General features: G+C 44.7%; 1 long non-coding RNA gene across 1 annotated transcript; it reads left to right on the top strand.

The window, feature by feature from the left end:
- The first annotated feature begins 297 nt into the window (after positions 1-297).
- LOC148222115 (uncharacterized) lies at positions 298-21358 on the top strand. Its single transcript, XR_015806664.1, has 3 exons — positions 298-523; positions 10470-10641; positions 21083-21358. It is a non-coding gene; the product is annotated as an uncharacterized LOC148222115 (long non-coding RNA).
- Positions 21359-21737: the final 379 nt, after the last annotated feature.

Below are 21737 nucleotides of genomic sequence, written 5' to 3' on the forward strand. Positions count from 1 at the left end.
GAAGTGCTTGTCCTGCCCTTTGTGTGCAGAGAACCCCACGGTTGACCAAACACTTTTACTGCAGGGAAAGCAGAAATTCCCCTGCCTGCCTCCACCTGGGCACTGCTGCATCCCACTGACAGCCTCCCGGGACCCAGTGCTGTGCCTAGCACATCAGCCTAGTCCAAGAGAAGTTTGGGGCTGCGTGGGAGCTGGCGGGGCTTGAGGTCCTCCTGCTGCACGTCTGCCATCTGTTTTGGGCAGGCCTTGGTCCCTTTCCCAGGGAGGTGACCGCATCCCTTCCCAGGGCCACTGCAGGGAGGGCACAAGGGGGAGGGCAGCCTTTGCTTTGTGCCTGCACGTTTGGCAGTTCAAAGGCTGCTGCTCCTCGTTGCTGCTCTCAAATCTGTGGATGACACAGATGTGGATATCTGGTGATAGCACACAGGAAACTGTGGCTCTGTAAGCAGGAGCCTGAACAGCTCGAGGACTGCCAGTAAGGTGTCATTTGCAAGATCTGGACTTTTGAGAATTTAGGACAAAGGTAAGATGCTTGTGAGCTGGCACAGGCAGCCCAAGGTTATTGACCTTTCTTGCTGGTGTTGGATCAAGTGCCCCACAGGCACCTGTGCTGCCCCTCTACCACTTCGGGTCTCAGCTGGAAAATTTTGCTGAAACCCAAAAAGCTTTGGGCAAGACTTTTTGGTCTTTTTTGTGCCAGTGCAAATGTGCTGTGTGTTTCAGTTTGGTGAGTTGCAGCTACCAGTGATATGATGCCAATGTCCAGCTGCAATGTCGGTCACCTTAGCTGAGACTCACTCGTTTGATTAAAGTTTGTAGTCTATAAGATCTTAAATTGTTTCTTCCTTAGCCACTTTGGGGCTCTTTGGAACAATTCTGGTTTGTCTTGGATTTTTAAATGTAATAATTAATGTAGAAACTCAAGAGTTTGTGGTATGGGAGCATGATGTGGAACTGCTCCCCCGTGGGGGAGTCAGAGCAGGTGATGGGCTGGCAGCACGGTGCCCTCTGCCAGGGTGCCCTGGCCAGGACCTGCTCTCGTCCTGCACCTTGCTTCCCTGACCAGATTGGGCTAGAAGGAAAAAAAGTAAAACAGGAGGTGAAACCTTTTTACTTCTGTTTGCTAATCTTTCTTCTTCTATCTTTCTTTCTCCTTTCTTTCCCCCCCTTTCTTTCTTTCTTTCCTTCTTTCTCTCTCTCTCTCTCTCTTTTTTTTTTTTTTTTTTTTTTTTTTATTAGCAGGGCTCCTTTTTTCTCTCTCTTTTGCCTCAATAGAAAGAAAAAAAGTTTTGTCAGCACTCCTGTTTCTTTTGTTGTTTTCTTTTTCTCAGAAGTCTTTTCTGCTTTTATCCTAATCCCAGGCATGCATGAGGGAACAGTTGTGCTCTGTTGTTTGTCTGTTCTGGTAGTTTTGAACCAGTAGGGCTCCTGCTTTGTTCTCTTTATTTTCTGAACACAGAAAGGTAAAAGAGTAGGAATAGCGATTGAAACTCTTAAGAAGTGAAACCTTCGATATTTATTTAGATTTAATTCATTTTTTGCCATGTTGGTAATAATTAAGGGATGATGACAAATTAAAAAAAAAAATAGAGGAGGAAAAAAAGGAAAAGGAAATAAACCTCTTTTCACTCCCCTGTGATCAGAGTTTTGCTACCCTGAGCATTTTTAGCTTGTACCCCTTGAGATGCACATTTTTAACTCTGTTGTCCAATTTATTCACTCTCTGGAACCAGACAACAACTTAACATATGCCAGGGTTGTGTTTTTCCCTACACACAGGATTGCTCCTTTGTAGAGTTGACTTTATGATTTGAGAAGCAGTGTTAGCCTGGTTTACCTGATGCGATGTCAGCCTGACTTTCAAGTCACGTCTTGGTTTTAAGCCTTATATTTAGGGCTTTAAATCCATTCTGCTGCTTCTTCTTTTTTGGGGGGCATGTTGCAGAATTGTCACAAAAGCTTTTTTTATGATTTTCTAGGTATTTCTTTACCAGTTGGGCATGCTGGCTGATAAATTGCCTGAAATATTTTTAAAAATTAAACTAAAACTAACACGGATCCATCTGTCTCTGTTTCATTCCTGCAAAACAAACCTTTTATGATTTTGGTATCCAACGTGTGCTTGTTCTCCGTTGCCATGGAGATGCTGTAGGCCTGAATTTTTTCACAGGCTCTTACGATGAAGTTTTTTTTGAAAACTGTTTTGATTAATTTTTCCTCCACTTCAACTTCTCTCTCACTTAAACTGTTTTCCCCTTTTGTTTCCCACTTGATTTATGGCAGGTCGCTGTCATTAAAATAGATGCACGTTTTGAAATTCCTTCTTTCTGTTCGAATGCAAAGGAAAAAAAAAAAAAGAGTAAAAAAAAATAACCCATGCAAGTCATGCTCAAAGACTTGGTTATTGTTGCTTGTTGGATTTCTGCTCTCTGTGGTTGTCGGGCCTAATTCAAAGTAATTCAGGCTACTCAGTGGGGGCAGTGCATAGCTCCACAGGAAATTATGATAGCAAAAGTCTTCCTGTAGAGCTCTACACTTGGCACTACAAAGTGCCTCGGGCTGCAGTTACCTGAATAGGGTTGAATTAGACCAGACAACCGCATCATCCCACTTCTTAATCTATTAGAGCGATATACAAGTGGCAATTGTTGATTGCAGAAATGGGATTAAGAGGCTCTTCAAGTGAATTGATTTTCTTGTGAGAACAAAAAGAGGAAAGAGAAGGCTCGTTTGAATCACACAGCCAGAAAGTTTCGTGAATGGGTTCCACTCCAAATGTTAGAATTAAAGCAACCAATATTTCCCCATGGAGCATGCAGGTGAGAGGAATAAACTGCTGAAAAATAGAAAATGATGTCTAAAAGTTTGTGGTGCTCTCAGCAAATTGTGGCTCTTCCCCCACGACCCCTCCCTCCCTCCCTGCTCCAGGCAGCAACAACAACAAATCCTGGTTTCAGCCAAACACTTTGTGGCTCTTCGTCAGCCTCTGCTTATTATTTTTAATCTTTATTTTTACCCACACATTTCACTTATTTTATTGTGTCTCAGGCAAGAAATGGGGTGAGAGAAAATAGCTGCTTTGACTACTGCTGGTTTTCCCTGAACCTTTCCACTTCTTTCTTTCCCCAACCAAGACCAAAGCAGTGCCCTGTCTCTCCCAAGGGACCTCCAAAATCTGTTGCCTGCACTGCTCCAGAGCAGCACCCCACAAGGATTTCCCCCTGTCCCCCTGGTGCCTGCTTTTCCCCTCATGGCTGCTGTTTTCCCTGAAACCACAGGTTTTGTGTGGACAAGTGTCACAAATTTCCCATTACCCTCAGTGTATCATCTCCTGTGAGGAGCAGAGCCTGGCATGTACCTTCACTGGAATGGGTCCTGCTGTTTGTTTTTGGATGGCTTTCAGTGATGCTGGAACCCTTTCACCTCAGCTGAAGGACCAGCTGGTTCTGGGCTGCCTGGGGAAGGCAAGTCCTGCCCTGGGTACTGGAGACAGGGCTCAGACAGGGCTCGCTGTCAGCAGTGTGGAGAATAGAAATGACACCCAGCAGGAAAAAGGAGCTGCTGGAGCAGATGGAGGGAGCCTGGTGCTGTCATTTGCCTTGGGAAGGGACAGTGGGGAGGGTCCCCTCCCAGACACAGGGATGAGAATCCTCCCCTGCCACCATAAAAGCATGAGATCTCACCCTGGCTGCTGGCACCAGCACAGGGGTGAAGGGGATGAGGAGCTTTCAAGTGAGCTTCAAAGATTTTGGGGCAGGGAACAGTCCTGGAACTAGACCTTGCTCTGTGGTTTGGAGGGTACATGTCCCCCCTCATCACGTTGTCACCAGCGTCTGTTCAGGCTTGTTTGCCCCTTCTTTAAATTTGCTGCAGTAGGCTCGTTCTCTCAGCTGGGCTCTGCTCGGGAAGGGCTGGAGAAGTGTCTCAGAGCAGAAAGGGCTGACACAGTCATTGCTGTGGACTGGAGGGGGCACAGCCACCAGGGAGGCTCTCACATGACGTTTTGGGAAGGGGCAGAAGCAAATCTGGAGCAAAAGCAGCATCTCAATGTTTCACCTAATGATTTTTTATGTCAGGGGATAGTTACGTTGTTGAAAAACTTTTCCTTTTGGGTAGGTGTTTGTAGGGCAGATATGAACTTCTATGGCATCAGAGACCCCTCTTGCACCCAAAGAACCCCCTGTGCATGTTTACTCCAAATCCAAATGAAACAGGACCAAACGGGCCTCCCTTAGGATGCTGCACTCATACTTCCCTGAATCCTTCACCATGAGCAGCCACTTTGTCATTTCCCAGCACATTCCAGCCCTTCCCACCTCTTGCTCAGCTCTCGCAGTTCTAAGGGGCGCTGTTTCCGAACATGCACTGGCATTGGTTTCCCTTTTTCACCTCTTCTGCCCCACGGAAAGGTTTTTCCCAAAATTGCAGTCACAGGATGCCAGAAGCACCCACCAAGTGTTAGCATCCATGGGGAGCAAGCAGGCACAAATTCCTCCTTTGCAACAACATCACTTTCTCTAACTGTGACTCGGTAATTGCTCTGTATTTAATTACCCGAGATTGCACCAGGTCCTCGTGCTATATTTGCGTGAGTGCTATCAATTATGTCATAATAAATGAATTTCCTTTTCAGGATTCCCGCAGCCGATGGCTGGGCTTCTGTTCCTCCTTGACTGTTCTGACTTTGAACAGGTTTATTCAGCTGTTGTCTGCTAAGCCCTACAGAAAAGAACAATAGCTTCTGATCTGCCTTTTATGGGTTATTGGAAACTGGTGGTCCGCACTACAGCTTTGGTCAGTGATTAACCAGAGTGAAAACAAACTACACAAGGCTAAGTTGATGTTGGAGGAGGAATGAACCCACTTCATTAAGGCTTTAAGAGGAAACCTTTTCTTCTTCAATGCTTGTTCACAACTTTTCAGGTCTCTATTTAATCACGTAATTCTCTCTAAGTAGGAAGAGAATCTTGCCTCACAGCGAGAGGTCTTTTGCCACATGACAACTTAGAAAGATAAATTATATATAAATATCTTCATGGTTTTGTGGAAAGGAAACCAAATTCAATTTCACTGCATGCAGCTAATTTACAAGTTTCTTAGGTGCTGTGGGCATCCCAGTGTCTGTTGCAGGTAGATGAATTCTGCTGCAATTGCTTCAGCTTTCGGTGGGTGTGGGTGTGTGAAGGGTGAGCAAATCATATCTGATCAGTGCCAGAGCGGGGCAGCTGACAGGGGCCGAGGGCAGATGAAGAGGCAGCAATAACAGCAACCCTCCTTTAGAACCGCTGAGACAAAATGGAAGTGCTCCCCAGGGTGGGGGTTTGGTCCATCTCCTGGAGATATCAAACCCTCCTGCGTGCTGGAATATCTTTGCTGTTGACAACGCAGGGGGTAGAAATGAAAGACAGGAGATCCAGGGTGGATGAATTTGGTGCAGGTGAATATGATGAGTGATTCCAGCCCGTGAGGTCCAACCCTTGTGCTGTGCTGGGTAATCACACAAAGTGCATCACGTTGGGGCAGTCCCTGGATTTTTGTTTGGGATTATTTTTTTTTTTTTCAGCATGGCAGTAAATTACGGTTTGGAGAGGATATGGTTTCAACCGAAAGCACAGCCATAATAAATCAACCCACTGGCTCTTCTATGGGTATCCAGCAGCAGCAAAGACTGATTTTTTTCCACAGCTCCTGCTTTTCCAGCACTGCAGGCAGCTGCTCCTCCTGGCTATCAGTGCATGCACAGGGATACCCTGTGCAAAATACCAGGGAAATTCCAGGGAGCTGCTTGCTGATCACCTTCAACATTTTTACCAGTTCCTGGTGGACAGCAGAGATCTTCAGCAGGTAGATGCCTAAAATGCTAAAGGGCATGTGTTAAACTGGTGCTTGTGGGATGGGCATGGCTGATCCAGGCTCCTGTTCGTGTGTTGGGATAAACAGGGATTTGTTTGGAGTCCAGAATGAAGTAGGTCGAGGTTGAATGGATGCAGGCCATGTGGTCTTCTAATTTTTCCCTCTAAGAGCTCCAGTGGTGATAAGTAGGAGATTCCACTGAGCAGAGGTGACTGTACCTGCTGTGGGCAGGGCTCACCCACCTGGGAGCAGCAGTCTGCCTTCCCTGCAGTTCACTCCACACACTGAAACTGCCCATTCAACACTCCAAATTCAGCAGCAATCCTGGATTTGAGTGCTCAGGATCCCCAGCTGTGGTTGTAGTTGTGCTCCCAAGATCTGGGCACAGAGTCCCTGCATGCAGTTTTTCCAGGGCTGCTCCCTTCTCCTGCCAGCCTGAGCCACAGTCCTGTTCCTGAGTGCTCTTCCCATCTGCCAGCCTGGGTGCAGCATTCCCTTTCTGCTTGCCTCAGGTGATGCACTTTGCTCCTTCACACCATCTGCTGAACTTCATAAGCACACCACGGACCTTGGTGAAAGGACATTTGAGGAGGGGCAATCTCCAGTCCCAGGGAAACAGGAGATGAGCAAGAAAGTGTGACTTTGCTTGGGGTTCTCTCCACACACGGAGAAGCCTTGGATAAGGTTTAGCTCTGGCTCTTGGTGCAGCAGTGCACTGATGAAGGATGGATCCATCTGGGCTGGGAACAGAAAAATCATCACTCCATTCTTGGGGGAATGATGGCTGCAACTAAACAGGTTGGGAAATATAGGAACAAAGAGGGTAAAACATATGTAAAGATCTCCTGCTTCTCGTGAAATCAAGAAAAGTAATGGGCAATAGTTTCCTCCTTAAATTAAACAGCAGGGGCACAATTTTTCCTCCAGAGATTCATTGCAAAGCATGATTTTCCATAAGACTGTAATTTCATTTTCTCCAGGTGTTTTCTAAATTGATTAATTTGGGGTACAGAAATGTTCAAATATTTCATTAGCTGAATATTGAACTCCAATTAAAGAAGCTTGTTGAAATCATTTAATGACTTTGGTAGGAGTGGAGGATGGAGGAGGAAGAAAGCTGGGATGCTGGGATGGGAGCAGCCTGGATTTGCAGCAGGTGAGGATCTGTCTCAGTGCAGGGTTTGGCTATTAAATTACAGTACTAAGCTGTCTCAATTAATAATTAAAATGTATATTTAAATAATGCATCAAAGGAAAATGCCTAAATTGCAAACTTGAGATTTTTGGGGTGAGTTCATGTTCAGACTCAGGCTTCACATGTGGGAGGAATTCAGATACCTAATGTACCAACATGAAACAGGGATTTCAAAAGCTTTTGCTTTTGTGTTATAATGATGAAAAGAGATGTAGGAAAAGAGATTGCTGAGCTCCTTGGAGTGTTTGTGAACAAAATAGCACCTTTTTGGGGAAACAAAGGCAACTGTTCAGAATCTATCAAACAGTTTATGGCTCAAATGCTGCAAAAATTGTGCAGCAAAAAGTGTGAGAGATCCTTTAGCTGATTCCACCTGGGGAAGGCAGGACTGCAGATGGAACAGAGAACACGAGGAGCAGATGTGCCTTGGACAAAAGGATTATCAGACTAAGACCTCTTTAGGAGTCTGCAGCTGGACTGTGGAGGAGAAACTGAAGCGGAGTGAGACTTCCAACAGTTTCATATCTGGCACAGAGGTCTCCCTGGAGACAGTGCAGGGTCTCAGGGCATCAAACCAAGACCTGCAGTGTACCTGGAGGTGCAAGATGTGTGCATCATTCCTCCAGCGAGGTCCAGTGCCCTCCTGTGCCCGTGGCAACTGGCACTGATCAGTTCATGGCCGTAATCAGCCACTCTTGCCTTTTCCCAGAACCTGTGTGGTGCTGGCTGGTTTTTGCTCTCAGACATCTCTGCTGAGTCCGACCAGTGCCAGAGCTGCCTTTGGTTTGGCTGGAGAGAAACAGAGAGGCTGGGCTGTCCCAGCCTCATGTCCCTGCTCTGGGGATGGCACAGCCCACGTTCACCCACCCTCCACGAGCCGAGCTGGGCTCCTTCCCTTTTGGGTGCCTGCAGAGAGGCAAACCTGCCTCCTGTTGTCAGCTCCCAAATCCTTCTCTCCCCGTGGGTGCCCAGGGACGGGGTTGGGTGGCAGTGGCATGTCCAGGCTGGCTGTCACCAGGGTTTTGCTGTGGCTGTAGGGCTTGGCCACAGCGATGCCTGTCTGGTTTGACTCCAAACACAAACTTCTCAGGGGCTGAATAGAGGGCATTCCTCGGTGCAGAAGGCTGGATTTCCCTTCACACATGACGGGTTAGCTCCAATATGCTTTGATGTCCTGCAAGGAAGCTGCTGCAGCATCAATGGCATCTAACACAGTGACACATGTAGGGCTGGAGGGCCCTGGGAGCAGGTTTCAATAAAACCATGGGCTCATCCACCCGTGCACATGAGTGGCAATGGCAGGAGCCCAGAAATCAATTGAGCTGTCAATGTGTGCCCATGAAACACATTTTGGTCTTTCTGTCCTGTGCAAATATGACTGGTCTGGGTGCATTGGGCCTGATCCAAGCCTTGGAAAAAATATTTGGCTGCTCAGGAAGTGACTGGGACGTACAGGACCTATCCAGTGTGTGTGTGTAATTACTGCAGCTTGGCTTTCTCAAATCAGTTGAAGGGAAATAATTTAAACTGCAAATTGTTTCCCTCCATAGCTGAGCACTGCACAAAGGAAAAAGTCTCTTTTCAGGGTTATTATTACACCCCGGGGCTTTGGAGATGTTGTTCCTAATGGAGAGAGAAGTAGGCAGTGTTTAACCAACAGTGGAAATAGTGTTTAACCATAAGCATGTCTCTCTAATTTCTGCTTACAGTCCTAATGATGAGTGGGTCTGAGCTTCAAAGGCAATTTTGCTGATGCCGAGACCACAGGGATTTCATCCCTTGTACCAGGGGACAGGAACAGGAGCTGCTTCCCAAGGACAGATTTTTTCCCCAGCTTGCTGCTGCTAGTCCAGGCTTCTCCAGGTGGAGATGGCCCTGGGGGCTGTGATCCAGCCTGAAGCACTAGGACTGTGCCTGGGCTCTCCTTGCAGCCTGCACACACTGCTGGGCTCTCCAGCAGCTTCCCAGTGGCACCAGAGCCTTTGTCTACAGCGAGCACCTGAGCAGGCGTGGCTGGTCCAAAGCTGCCTCCTCCAGGAGGGAATGCGAGTTTGTTTATCACCCACAAAAGGGGCTGATGCTTTTTCTCCTGTGTGCAGGTGTTTGCTCATCTGTGAGCACAGATGGGATCTTTGGAAAACTGGATCTGTGCCCTCGACCCGTGAAGTGATGCCCAAGTAGGCAAGCTCTACATGGGATGTGGTTATGACTGAAATTTATTAAGGATATCCAGGTGTCTAGTGATTTTGGCTGGTCTTTGTGGCCCCAGAATCCCACTTTTCACCTGGCAACAGTTGGACAGAGGCTCCCAAAGGAGAGGGGTGTTTCTCAGCACCTGCACTCTCCACATGGGCTGGGCAAGAGCAGTGGGGGAAGAGTTTGTTGTGGGAGCATGTTTTTTTCCCTTATTCTCAGAACTTAATTTCATCACAAGAGTGCTTTTCTTAAAATGCAGATGGGGAACTTCTACTGCTGGTTTGAACACTGTTGTCCTCTGCCACTACAGGTTAAATTTCCATCAGCCTCTGGCATCAACAGCCAAAACATGGAGATGCTCAGTGGAGGCTGTGTCTTGCTTGGGGAGCTGGTGCCTAAATAAAATCTCCAGTTTTCTGGAGGATGCTAAAGGGGTGAGGGCTCTGGTGGGATGGGGATATGAAGGGTGAACGGCTTTGCAGCTGGGAAGGGAGGGAAATGCCAGTGAGTGCTGGTGACGCCTCCTCGGGAGCTTCTCTGCACCCACTGCTTCCTTCCAGGACTCTGGGGACACTGCAGAGCAGTGGTGGGGCCCAGGGAAATTAGTTAATTGCATTTAACTCCATCTTCCATTGGAAAAATGGCATGCACAAGCATGTATGTAGTTTTCTCTGTAATTTCTTTAAAAATATATGTGTGTGTATCTATATATATCCAGATATACCTAGATATATATAGTCTGAAGACTCTTTGTGAATGGGGATCTTGGAGGGTAAATACAGGACTCAAACCAAGGAATCTTAATTTTGGCTCAAATTTTGGCTATACTGTTTCTATAGAGACCAAAAGGAAGCTTTGGCTCCCCCACTCAGCTATTAAAGTTTAGTGCATTGAAAACTGTCTTCATGCTGTGATACCCTTTCACAGAGTAGAATAGGGTCTGAGCTAATCCATGAAAGTTGTCATGCTATGAACTAGTAGTCAAGCTTTTTCCTTTCAATTGAGTCTAAAACTATACTGTACTTCACACTTGATTGGCCCTTCAGATGGCAGGACTCAATATCCCTGCTGGAAATAAGCTCGTCTTCACACAGTGATGTTGAACGTGGAAAGATCTTGTTTCTGGGGCATAATTACCAGCACTGCAATATGAAAGTCGTCAGGACGAGACTTCTTTTTTTGGGGTCTAATTAATATATATGAAACTTTGCTTTCTTCTCCTCAGAGATCGGTGAGGTTTGGGTGCTAGCAGCATGCCAAGAACCTGGACCTGAGCACAGGCTCCGGCTCGCTGGGAGCTTTCCTCTCCTCAGTGTCGCACATACAAATGTAGCAAGGCAAAGTTATCATCTGCACACCCGCCTCAGCCTTCCCCCTTTGAGTGTACTGTAGCAAAGGTAATGAATGGGTCCTTTTCTTTTTTCTTTTTCTTTTTTTTCTTTTTCTTTTTCTTTTTCTTTTTCTTTTTCTTTTTCTTTTTCTTTTTCTTTTTCTTTTTCTTTTTCTTTTTCTTTTTTCTTTTTCTTTCTCTTTCTCTTTTTTTCTTTTCCTCTTTTTATTTTTTCTTCTTCTTTTAATAAATTTTTTATTATTTAATTTTTTTTTCCTACTGTCTATCAAGATAACTGTATAAAGCAGGATTTTGTTGGGGCAATTTTTCTAATGGAAATCAGCCCGTTCCTTTGACCTGAGCTGCTGCTGGTGCGTGCTCACAGGGGTAAATCGATGGCAGGGACACTGGACTGTCATTAAGATGGAGCAGCCGTGAGACTCTCGATTAAGACTTCACCAGTGAAAAGTTACTGTATTTTTATGATTAAATTTTTAAACGGGGAAAAATGCCTTGAACAGTATAGACCAAAAGGGGGCACCAAGGTATTAAAAAAAAAAAAAAAAAAAAAAAAAAAAAAAAAAAAAAAAAAGTGGTGCTGGTTTTGGTAGTTTACCTTTGTAAACTGTTTTTTACCTTTGGAAAGTGTGGCGGTTTCTACCATGTCTTTTCCGATTAATGTAGTTCCTAAACAAGCACAACTAAATTTCTCCTCTAAAGTTTATGCAAATTTCCAGGATTCTCACTTTTCTGACGTGACACTTTGATTCAGCTGCGGAGGCTGCTTTGGGGATTTCTTCTGGTCTTTTTTTCCCCTAATCCTCATCAGTTAATTTTCGAAGATTTGTAGAGGTTTTTAAATGTAGAGTTGGGTTGAATGGGTTTTCTTAATTCAGGAGTGATGCTTTAGAGAATAAGCACCAGATTAATTTAATTACATAAATCCTTACGGTGCTGTCTGCTTTTTCTGGAGTATTCATTATTGCCTCTGCCACTACATTTGAGCAGAAGTTTTCTGTTTCCTTTTGGATGAATTTCTCTTTGCTGGAGGGCAGCTCCCGGCTCCCGGCGAGGAGGGAAGGACAAACGCGGCTCCCATCCCTGCTCCCTTCCCTGCTCCCTTCCCTGCTCCCATCCCTGCTCCCATCCCTGCTCCATCCCTGCTCCCATCCCTGCTCCCATCCCTGCTCCATCCCTGCTCCCTTCCCTGCTCCCATCCTTGCTCCCATCCCTGCTCCATCCCTGCTCCCATCCCTGCTCCCTTCCCTGCTCCCTTCCCTGCTCCCATCCCTGCTCCCTTCCCTACTCCCTTCCCTGCTCCATCCCTGCTCCCTTCCCTGCTCCCATCCCTGCTCCCTTCCCTACTCCCTTCCCTGCTCCCATCCCTGCTCCCTTCCCTGCTCCATCCCTGCTCCCTTCCCGTCCCCAGCCTGCCTGGGTCAAAGCCACTGAAAATTCACACGGAGTGTGCAGAGCTCTCGAGTCTGGGGCTTTCTCTGCTCTCACCTGCGCGGGGCTTTATGGTGCTCAGTTTATAATCTCCATTTTTTACAAGCATCTAGCACATAAAGGGTGAACGGCTTTGCAGCTGGGAAGGGAGGGAAATGCCAGTGAGTGCTGGTGACGCCTCCTCGGGAGCTTCTCTGCACCCACTGCTTCCTTCCAGGACTCTGGGGACACTGCAGAGCAGTGGTGGGGCCCAGGGAAATTAGTTAATTGCATTTAACTCCATCTTCCATTGGAAAAATGGCATGCACAAGCATGTATGTAGTTTTCTCTGTAATTTCTTTTTAAATATATGTGTGTGTATCTATATATATCCAGATATACCTAGATATATATAGTCTGAAGACTCCTTGTGAATGGGGATCATGGAGGGTAAATACAGGACTCAAACCAAGGAATCTTAATTTTGGCTCAAATTTATCTAGCACATAAAATGCCAGTCAGATTATTATGACTATTTTGTAATCACTGTGTTCTATTTGTGTTTTGTAGCTCTGTTTAGACAAAGTCCTTTTGTAAAATTGTCAGATTCAATTATTTTTCACACCAAATTGGAATAAGTTTGTTTTCCTTATTTTTTTGAAACCACCTTTATTAGTTTTTAAATAATTTAGAAATAAAAGATGGGATGTTTTCAAGCACTGAGTACAATGTTTTATAGTTTAATTTGTACTGAGACCTAAGCCTTATTTTAGGTTTTGTTACGTTACTTAATTTATTGGATCGTATATTGCATATTGCAAGTCAACTGAATAGCTGAGGTTACATTAATAATTTTGATACATGTGGCTAATTAGTTTGTCTTTTCTATGGATCCCAATTAAAAAAAAAAAAAAGCAGAATCTACATATCTAGTTTAGATTTCTGCAACAATGTTAAACGCAGTAGATACCTAAATACAACTATTCATACAAAATTATGAAATTTACTTTCAAAATATAAATAACATGGTATTATTTTTTAAGTGACAATCCCTTTGGTATCTCACAATTTGTTCACAATAGGGTACACTTGTCTTATCCATCCATCATTTAATAACAACACCTACAAAACTGCAGGGCACGAACCTGGTTTGTTCTGTTTTAAGAAATGGCATTTTGATCCCTTCAGCCGCCTCCCAAGAAATGAAAAGTCGTTGATGTTTTGGTGGCAGATGCTTTGTAAGAAAGTGTGGAAAGAAGAAGAGAGACTTTAATACCATAAACTATCTCGAAGAATTTAGTTGAAAAAGAAATTTGTTGAATATCTAGATTTTCCTCTTGCAGTTTTGCTGCAGTTTTAAATTATTCCATGATTTGAGTATATTAGTACAGTATTCTAATTCAGTTTTTCCAAATAACTGGTTCAAAATAGTTTCTGAATCTAAAACGTTCCTTCTGTTTTTGCAGTTTACTTTGAAAAATGACCACTGAGGAGTATTAGACTTCAGCTATTCATTTCATGATTATGATAATAATAATTTTTAAAAAAATACTAGTCCTCCTATTGAAAGCACTAAAATATTGTGCCTTTACCTTCTGCTGCCCTGTTTGTCTCTACCCTGTACAGTTGCAAATGTGTTTTAAAGGTCTGCCATAATTTATTAAACCAGTTAACAAAAATGTGTAGGTAAAGAAAACTCATTCAAATGTTAACATGCATCATTTCAATCAGGAGCTGCAGAAAGCTAATTTATCAGGTTAAATTCCCTTTCTGCAATGAATATAATTTTGCTCCAGAATAGACTTGCAGTGTAAAATTTATATTTTTTTTGTGGGAAACAGAGAGGGAAAATAAATTTTTAAAAAAGGGAAACTTTCTTAGTTTCGCCTACGTATCTCGCTATAATTGCAAAATTAGGTTTTGTCTCTTCATTTCAGAGGCATAGAGGCAAACATTGCCTTTTCTGCTCTCATGTAACTTGGATAAATCAAAAGTGCAGATTTTGAATTTGAAATCTGATTTCTCCCCTTGATTTGCAATTATAAATCAAAAGAAAAGATTTGAAATTTGAATATGCCTCCAATTTTATTTTTCCTTATCCGTCGTGTGTGTGCTTTTTAGCAATTAGAAGACCTGTGCTCCTGCTTTGGGTGCTGCACTGTGGAGTAAATTATCACCTGAATTTTTATTGTTTGTAGCACAGGGGAAAGGAAAAATCTGCCTTCGTGCTACTCCACTGGCACTGGCAACTCACTGAACCCTGCAGATGAACTATCGGCAGAAGAATTTACTGCTGATTTCCACTGCGCTCTGCATGAATGGGAGCAGCTTTTTGTTTTGTTAAAAAGCAAACCAAGAAGCAAAAAAGGCAAGAAAACAGTTTCCAATTCCTTGTTTGGTTAAGTGCTGAGGATACAAGTGCTCTGTGCCCGTGGCTGTGTGTTGGGAATCTGGGAGCCCTGCAGAAGCTGGCATCATTAGAGTCGTAATCCAGCTGTATTTTAATTTTCAGGCTACAGCAGAGCGCTCGCTTGCCGTGTCTCTCTCTGTCTCCCTCCCTAATGTTAGTGCAGAAAGGAAATTTAATCTCTCCAGCGACCCTGCTTCTGTTCTTTAGCTCATAAAAGCCAAAAAAAGTCAAGCCACAGGCTCCTAAATGTGGCAGATCTTGTAAATTGCCCCATAGCACTGACAGGATAACACCTTCAAGGGAACAGATTTTATGCCTGGACTCTGAGTTTTATTCCCTTTCGTGACTCTAAGAGACACTCCTGATAGCAAATCCATATATCTGTATGCACAGTATTTGATCTACAACAAATTGTTTTATTATGGACAATGACTGGAGATAATTATGATGGAATACAAATTTTTAAATTAATTCCAGGGCGTTGGATGCCTCATTTCCTACATGGAGAGGAAAGCTGCTGAATTTCTGGCTGCAAAAGCAGAGACACAGTTTAATCAATGCATTTAGAAATAAAGTCCTAATGTCTCGTTCCAAAGCAGGCAAATTAAATGCACACCAGAGAAAAAGTTTTAACATTGCCATGTATAAATAGTGACCTAAATGTAGGCAGATATTGTTAGGTTTTTTGCTTAGTGCTGATTAACTTAACATTGTGAGGGAATAAGGGAAGAAATGGGTTCCTGCGAGGTGGTTAGGACAGGAGCCTCAAGTATGAGCTGCATTTGGTGGTTTTATAAAAATGTGCAAAAAAAAAAAAAATCGCCATTCCTTTCTGCTCCTTGCTTTGACACTGCCTAAATTAAATGCAGAGTTGCATAGGCTTTGCACGTTGTTTTTTGCTCGTTTGACATTTAATACTGTTGTATCAGGACCGCTCATCTCAGCTGAGATACTGAGGGGAAAATATGCAATTTAGACCAAATGTGAGAGGGACTGGCTGGAGGCAGAGCTGTGCCGGGAGTCTGCTGGGCTGTGCAGGGCAGAGCGCTGGGGAGGGAGAGCAGCCCTGGCACCTGGGCAGGGCCGGGCACTGCTCCCTGCAGCCTCCTCTAACTGCTGCTTCCTTGTGGGAAACCTGCTTTCTCCATAAAACTCTCATTAATCCTGTGTATAAAGTATATTTTTAAAGTTTATTGTAAACAACGCGGTTCTCCAGGCTTATTACTATCCCAAGTGCTGCAAACGCTACCACATTCAATAAATGTCACGTTATTGTATGTCTGAAGTTAAAAAAAAAAAATAAAAAGGGAAGGGGGGTTTAGTTGCAATCTGTAATTAAATCCAGCGGTAAGTATTTCCTGAATAGCAGAGACCTTTCACACTCCATTACCTAATTCTTTACAGGTGATTTTCCCCCCAAACCCCCTCCTCTTTTTTGGCACTAGGAAGTGGTAGTCATAGCAAAACTGGCTGGATTTCAGAGCGAGAAAATGCTCTGCTGTCTCATAGTGGAATTGGTGAACGTGATGGCTAGTCCTCAGAGTGAGAAAAAGTAACTTCATATTTATTTTTTGCTCCACAAGAAGTAAAATGTGATGGAAAGGATTTGAAAAGAGTTCTTTTTATTGCAAAGTAACCCTCTTTTGGCTGAAAAGTAGCTTGGTGCAACATTGCATTTTCCCCTTTTGTGTCGGAGAGGCTGGGAGGCGGGGTGGGGATGGGGCTGTGTTTGCCAGCCCTTGGGCAGGGAGAGCTGGGCTGGGGGCTCGGCCCGGGGACCCCTCCTCACTGAACACATGGAATGGAACACAGGGAATGGAATACAGGGAATGACACACACGGAATGACACACACACGGAATGACACACATGGAATGGAACACAGGGAATGACACACATGGAATGGAACACAGGGAATGACACACATGGAATGGAACACAGGGAATGGAATACAGGGAATGACACACATGGAATGACACACACACGGAATGACACACATGGAATGGAACACACGGAATGACACACATGGAATGGAACACACGGAATGACACACATGGAATGACACACATGGAATGACACACACGGAATGACACACACGGAATGACACACACGGAATGGAACACACGGAATGACACACATGGAATGACACACATGGAATGGAACATATGGAATCACACACGGAATGACACACACGGAATGACACACATGGAATGACACACATGGAATGGAATACGGGGAATGACACACACGGAATGACACACACGGAATGACACACACGGAATGACACACACGGAATGGAACACAGGGAATTGAACACAGGGAATCACACACACGGAATGACACACATGGAATGACACACACGGAATGGAACACAGGGAATGACACACATGGAATGACACACACGGAATGACACACAGGGAATGACACACACGGAATGGAACACAGGGAATGACACACATGGAATGACACACACGGAATGACACACAGGGAATGACACACACGGAATGGAACACAGGGAATGACACACATGGAATGGAACACACGGAATGACACACACATGGAATGACACACAGGGAATGACACACACGGAATGACACACATGGAATGACACACACGGAATGGAACACACGGAATGGAACACATGGAATGGAACACATGGAATGACACACACGGAATGACACACACGGAATGACACACACGGAATGACACACACGGAATGACACACATGGAATGGAACACAGGGAATGACACACACGGAATGACACACACGGAATGACACACATGGAGTGACACACACATGGAGTGACACACACATGGAATGGCACACACATGGAGTGACACACACATGGAATGGCACACACATGGAGTGACACACACATGGAGTGACACACATGGAGTGACACACACATGGAGTGACACACACATGGAGTGACACACACATGGAATCACACACATGGAGTGACACACATGGAGTGACACACACATGGAGTGACACACTCAGAATGTGCTCCAGCACCACGGGACCTTTTCTCTGGAGGAGGGGTCTGCCTCTCCCCTCCGAGCTCCTTTGCTGCAGGAAGAGCTCTCCCGGGCGAAACAACTTAGGCTGGGAGGAGCTTTTTGTGGCCAGGCTCATCTGTTCTTTGAAAAAGTGGCCCTTTTCCCCCCAGCCTCTGAAGAATAAAGTGATGCAAAGAAACACAAATGGCACAGCAATGACTCGGGCTGGTACATGCAGGCCTGATTTGATATATGAGGTCATTCCTATAGGATAATTCTCCTCTGGTTTCCTTCCAAGTTTTGTGCTGAGCTACTCATCCAGTGTTTTGATAATCTCTTCTGAAAACTGAGCAACTCAAGAGTCAGTTAAAACCATATTTCTTCCAGGCAAATAAATGTGTAAATGCTCCCCAAACGCACTTGCAAGCAAAAATGTCAGCTAGTGTTCTCCAGATATTTTGATGTTGACAGAATATCATTTTGCATTGACAAATATGGAAATTTAAAGTAATGATGTGATGCAACAGTCTTCAAAACAGTAGATAAAAATTCAGCAAAATTTCTTCAGTGATAGAAAAGATTGTTTCAATAATTAAAAAAAAATAAATAAAATAAAAGAAGCAATTACACCAGTTTAGTGATGTTCCCGACCTCTTGGTAGCATCCTTTGTGCAAGGGTTTCCCTGCCCTTAGTTGCCACTCCTCTTATTTTGTATTGGCCGCCAAAACCCATCACATGGGAGTTACTGCATTTCCGTGGCTTGGATGCCTCAAAAATAAACTTGGGAGCAAAACTGTCTCTTTGAAGTCAACAGCTCTTAGGGAAACCAAGTCGTGTATTTTTTTGTAATAAATGGTTCAGAAATTCCTGCTTGCCTCAACACCAGCATTACCACTGTGTCCATGGATATCTCTGTGGATAGTGCTGCCAGAACAGGAGCAGGGGTTTGGAGAGGGGGGAGGTATGGTGTGCATCACTGCCCACCTGGGAACAGGGAAAGCTGCCACTTTGGAACGGCCAGGCTGAGCTGATTTCCCTCTCGGGATGTCAGAGGGTGCCAGGGCTCTGGGAGGAGTGCAGTGCCACTGCTGAGCAGGGCTGGACACTGAGCAGAGTGGGAGGAGAGCAGCTGGGTCACAGCAGCTGAGGGGGGTGTGCAGGAGCTGCCACAGCTGGCACAGGACAGCACCTCTGGATGGCTGCAGCCGTGAGCAGGAGCAAAGCTCACCTGCAGCCTCACCTGCAGCACTGACCTGTGTGTGTGTCCCTGTCTCTGCTGCCGCCTGTGTGCTTTCTGAAGGGCTCTGGGAACGCCAGAATTGCCATGTGGTGCTTTCCCCACACGTGGCCTGTGCCCTCCAGGAGGCTCTGGGGATGAAGGTGAGCTGGTAACAAACACCACAGGTGCTGTGGCTGCCAACACATGACGGTCACAAAGCTCTAATGATGGTGCCTTCTCTCCACTCAGCCACAGTTTGGGAAAACACTGCTTCTCTCTTCTCCTCCAAATTGAGCTGCTTTCCACCCGCTTCCTCAGTGGCTACAAATTGTAGTGCTCACTCTGGGGAGCAGCCCATCTCTTTGTTGTAATGCAGAGCCCAAAGAGCCCAACCAATGTATGTAGGATTGGAAAATACCACCAAGGGATCGGGTACTAGCTGTATCTGTTCTCAGCACAAAGGGAGAGTACCTCATCTGCACCAAACCTCACTCATTTACACTTTGCTTATCTGCAAATTCCATAATTTTCCCACTTACATTAGCAGTGATTTTTCAACTTTTATCGAATTGTTGCAGATATGACTGCTGCTGTCTGGATTGAAAATTGGCTGGAGGAATGTAAACAAAAGACAACAAGGAGCAGGATTTGGTTGATGAAACAGGGGTGGGTCTGTGCTGCTGCAGACGCAGCAAGGGCACATCCCCTCCGAGCAGCACCCTGATGGTGGTACAGGATGGAAAGGGGGGTGGGGGGTAACCCATGACACACAGAAACATTCTCAGGAAAACCCTGGCTAAAGAATTAAAGAAAACCAGCCCTTCATGTGTGAGCTCAGTAGAAGGAAGGCAACAGAGGAGATGGGAGCCTCTGGGAGTGGTGGGCAGGAGCTGGAAGCATAAGATGAGGTAGAGTACAGCTGTGAGGGGTGGCCAAAGCCCTTCCAAAATATCCACCCTGGTGAGTCAACCAGTCACACCAGGACCCTTCTCTCAGTGAGGTGGGATTTCACAGAAATGCTAGTAATGCCCATGAACCACCACATCAAATAGACCTTTATTTTTCCTCCCTCCCAAACACTAGTTATCTATTGGAACCAGATGCATTTTTTTTCTGTAGGAATTTCCAAGCAGGGAGAGCCAGGCTACCTTGTTGTAGTCACAGAGGTGATGATTGCCTCATGGATTTTCGCTTTTGCAGGCACATGGAAATGCAGCCTTTTTCCTTGTGATGAGAAAGGTTTGCAAGGAGAAGAGTTCAGCAGACACTTGTTGTTGAGCAGTTTGAGGGACTGCAGCATGATGCCCTGCAAACTTCATCCACTGTATTCACTGAGACATTGCAGATGCACGTGGATTATTTCAATGTTCTCCTTTGTGTGCCTTAGCCACACTTAATTTTTTTAATGATGTATAAGTTTGTTTTCCCCTTTTTTTCCTTTAATAACATTTATTTCATTTGGAGCTGTTCTGAAGTAATAGACACCTTTCTAGGTAGTGGCTTCTTACATCATATAAGCCCATTTATCAAAGGCAGGATTTGCTGCTGTTGTTTTTCTATTAGGGAGGAATTACACTAAGCCTGTAGCAGACATTTTGTGTTACCATGGCAGCCCATATTTCCTACAGGGTTGTGACCTCTAATGACTACAGTGGAAAGCTAGGAAAAATGGGGACTCTTTGAAGATTAGTAAATAAATGCATACTTATGCAAACTATCCAAGAGACGGCTAAACTCTAAGAGGGGGAATGGCATGATTCAGAACACTGAGTAAGTGGTTCTTTGTAAATACCTGTGCTTTTTAAAAATCACCTTTCATTTCTCCATGCTTTTAAAAGGCTGTTTTGTTTCCATCAAAGTGGCACACCAAACACGTTTTCTGCATAGGGCTCGTATTATTTTTCATGTAATGAAACAGAAATACAGAGTTCAGAATTTCAGCAAAAGATGTTTCTTACCACCTAAATAATTCTTTTTTTTATAGCCTTTTCAAATATTATTGCCATCATGATTGAATTTTCAGTGTTCTTTTAGTTCATCATTGCTAGATAAAATAAGGCAGCAGAATGTACTGAACTTTTAAACAGACATCTCAGTGGGAGCTGTCTTTATTCTTTTAAAATAGCGTATTTAAAAAAAAATCTCTGTTTTTAAAAAGAACAGATTGATTTTTACATATGGGATTTAGTAAAAAGGAAGAATTGCGTCTATCGAGTAGTACACAGGACTTGTTTTGGACCATTAAAACACCTACAAAAGGTGTTTCATAGTATTTGTTTGTGAATTTTAAATGATTCTGCATTGTACTCTGCAGTGATCTCCTAAATTGTATAAAGCCTCTGTAGACGTGCTGGTACTCTGTGCATCTTCAGTTAATGACCCTTTTCATGTAAGCACAGCTGTTGCAATGTAAAAAAATAAATTAGCAAAATGTGCTTCTTTTCCCTGCAGCTTGCCTTTACTTTTCTGTGGATTTCAGCATTTTTCGCCTTCAGTTAGTAATCTTCCAGACTCCTGCAGCCCAGATATGTGGTACCAAACTCTCTCCCATCGATGCTGTCAGCAGAAAAGGAGCAGATCAAGGTCTTACAAAGCAAAACCAACATCAGCCAGATCCTGAATCTCCTCCTCTCCTGTCAGGAATACCGAGGTCAAGACAACACTATTGCTCCTTACTATGGAGGTTGTTGTAACCCTTTTCTCTTCTTTTAGAAAATAAAACGAGTCCTTTGCAGATAAACCCACGTCTCTTGGCTTTCACGGAGAGCACTGGAGTCCCTTGTGCTGGAGCCTCATCTGCTGCTGGTTCAGTGCAGCCAGAGCTGGGTGCTCCCACCACAGGCTGGTGCACTGCAAGTGCATCCCCCTGCTGCTGAATTACCCTCCACGGGCAGCCATTTGGGAATGGGGGAGGTTTGGGGACACCAGGATGGGCTGGAGAGTTTTGTTGTACCCTGGAAGACACAAAGCCGATATCCACAGGGATATACCCTGCTCCCAGCTGGCTTGACTCTCTGACGTGTTGGGTGCCCACACAGGGTGGGAAAGCCTGGGTGGGCTTGTGATCCACACTCGTATCAGCATCTAACACTGTAGTGAATTTTAA

The sequence above is a fragment of the Sturnus vulgaris genome, chromosome 14 (assembly GCF_052056855.1).
Source record: "Sturnus vulgaris isolate bStuVul1 chromosome 14, bStuVul1.hap1, whole genome shotgun sequence".
In the NCBI taxonomy this organism is placed as follows: domain Eukaryota; kingdom Metazoa; phylum Chordata; class Aves; order Passeriformes; family Sturnidae; genus Sturnus; species Sturnus vulgaris.